The sequence below is a fragment of the Mirounga leonina genome, unplaced genomic scaffold (assembly GCF_011800145.1).
Source record: "Mirounga leonina isolate KUSES-001 unplaced genomic scaffold, KU_Mleo_1.0 Mir_166, whole genome shotgun sequence".
Lineage (NCBI taxonomy): Eukaryota > Metazoa > Chordata > Mammalia > Carnivora > Phocidae > Mirounga > Mirounga leonina.
This window is the reverse complement of record NW_023270418.1, coordinates 38,122,283-38,124,763: the sequence shown is the minus strand read 5'-3', so window position 1 is coordinate 38,124,763 and position 2,481 is coordinate 38,122,283. Positions and strand designations below refer to the sequence as shown.

Below are 2,481 nucleotides of genomic sequence, written 5' to 3'. Positions count from 1 at the left end.
CTTTTTGTGGTTCTGTTTTCTTAGTCTTAGCTTCCAGGTCAAACCTGGGCCTAAGAGATTAGAAAGCAGGAGATGGGAGGTAGGGCTTGGTGGGGGTTTGGCCTCAGCCCTCCTTTCCTACCCTGGGAAAAGGGCAGCCCTGCACATACAGGGCACAGGGCCAGGGAAGCAAGTCCTATCTCTTGTGGCTCAGACATGGTGTCCACCCACTACCACCCAGCCAGGGGCTTCTGGGGCCCCGGTGCCCCAGCGCCCCAGTCAGCAGCCCTCAGCCCAGTGCTGAGTGTCCAGGGAGGGGGTGCTCATACACAAATGACAGCCACCAAGTGAACACTGGGTGGAGGGAGGGGTTTAATGGGACCGTTGGCCCTGTGCCCGAGCCCAAGGTACAGAGCCTTCATGCTGCAGAGCTTCTCTTGTAGCTGTCCACGTGGGCTAAGACCCAGCCCGCAGGAATCAGGAAGCTGAGGAACATCACAGAGAGCCCAATGGCTTGCTCCTGGGTTGAGGAAAGCACATGTGAGTCCACCAGACCATCACCAGGTCATTCCTGGCTCACTGAGGAAGGCTGTCTATCTGCCCCTCTGTCCCCTGTCCCTGCGGCGTGGGATGCCTTCTAACCAGAGCAGCCGTCCAGAGTTAGAGACATCCTGCCCTGCCCCCTCTGCTCTTGTGGGACCCTCAGCCCAGCCCCAGACTTCTTTTTTGTCAGGTGGAGAAAGCCTGCAATGCACGAGCAAGGACTACTGTAATCATCAGTGTGGACAGCCTCTGCAGAGACCCAGACTAGCAGCCCTGGGCCCCAGTCTCTGTGGAGCAGGACCTCTTATCATAGCCCCCTCCTCCCCCAAGAGCCTGCCTGGCCAGGCCATGTGTCCCTCGACCTTGAACTCCTGACCAGACGCAACATGTGCCCTCCCTTCCGGATACTGGCAGACGTGTGTGTCAGGTGCTGTGCAGGACAGAAGAGACAGCTGAGATTCGGGTCCCACAAACAAGGGCAGGGCCTTTTCCCTAAATGGCGGTCCTGCTCAGAAGCCTGGCTGGAGGAAATAGGACTCCCCGTGCTGCGTGTGCATTTATGTGCACGCACACACAAGCACACGAAGGCCATCTCACCTGGAGCCAGGTTCCAAAGAACCAGCTATACTCGGATTCCTCCTGAAACAGAGCCCGGGCCCAATCATCCCTCCCTGTTCCCTAAAACAGAGTCCAATGCCGGGTCAGAAACCAATTCTTCCTCTTGACTTGGCCTTCCAGCGGATTCAGAGCAACGTTGCCCAGAACTGGGCCCCTAGGCTGGGTTCAGATCTTAGCTTCACCGGTCATATGACCTTGAACAAATGACCTTCGAGACCTTGGGTTATTGATGCGTAACACAGAGGTAGTTGTCTGCTCTCCTGGAGCACGAGAGTGACTGAGGTCTGTGTTTTTGCCTGTGCTCTCACGAACCCTCAAAGCAACCCATTCTTCCCCTTCAATGAGCGGCAAATCTGGAATATACACTGAGTGCCCTTCAAGCTCAGCTGTTAGCACCCCTCATTTGCCAGAACACAGGGGGCCTGAAAACAGAGAGACCACCATCCCCTCACTGACTCTGCTGGATGCTTTGGGAGCCTGACCTCCAGGAGATGGATGCAAGGACCTCTTTCCTGGAGGAAGGACAGTGTCCCAGCCATAGGACTGCATTCTAGCACGAGGACCACCTCTAGCTGCAGGCCTGAGAATATATTCCTCCTCCCCTTTACCAGCCTGGCCTTCTGTATCCTGCCCCCAAACCCACCTCATCTTCTACACAATGCAGGACTGCCCACGCCCCCTGCTCGAGTCAGCGCTCCTATGGCACTGGAGGTACTCACCGTGGGAGAAGTGGGTGTCCGGGCTGGCTTGGCAGAGACGTGCGCCTTGGGAACTACCCAGCCCCTCAGAGGGGCCTGCAGCAGCCTGGTGGTACAGCCTAATCTCAGCATGGTAGTTGAGCCGAGCTCCTCCTGGAGTCCAGCAAAGTTCGTGTATCTGCTCACTCGGGTGTTGGGGCTTTTTATAGCTCAAGGCGGGGAGCTGCAGCTGTCCCCTCTTGTCATGGTGCTTGGCAGAGAGGACGCCCGCTTGGAAGTGGGCGAGAGCCAGCCTCGGGCCAGCAGCCTCCAGGCACTGTCCCTGCTGTAGCACCCGAGGGGCTTCGAGCCCTTCGCAGTGCAGGCAGGCTTGGCCCTCTCTTCAAAGGGCCTTCATTTCTCTGTGAAAAAGGCACTCAACAAAGAAGCAGGACCAGGGGAGTTGGAGAGTTTGAGAATGCAAGAGGGGGAACGTGACCTAAGGTAAGAGTGAGTCTTAAGTATCTGGAGTGTCAGCTGGCAGCGCTGTGTAGAGCTATTTTAAAATTCTCTCACTTAGGAATTCCTGGCTGAGCTGCCCAGCCTTCTGATTCTTTTTTTTTTTTTTTTAAGATTTTATTTATTTATTTATTTATTTGAGAGA

General features: G+C 55.8%; 1 long non-coding RNA gene across 1 annotated transcript; it reads right to left on the bottom strand.

The window, feature by feature from the left end:
- Positions 1 to 327: 327 nt before the first annotated feature.
- On the bottom strand, positions 328 to 2,023 carry LOC118016236. Its single transcript, XR_004680778.1, has 2 exons — positions 1,860 to 2,023; positions 328 to 499 (listed from the first exon to the last, which is right to left on the bottom strand). It is a non-coding gene; the product is annotated as an uncharacterized LOC118016236 (long non-coding RNA).
- Positions 2,024 to 2,481: the final 458 nt, after the last annotated feature.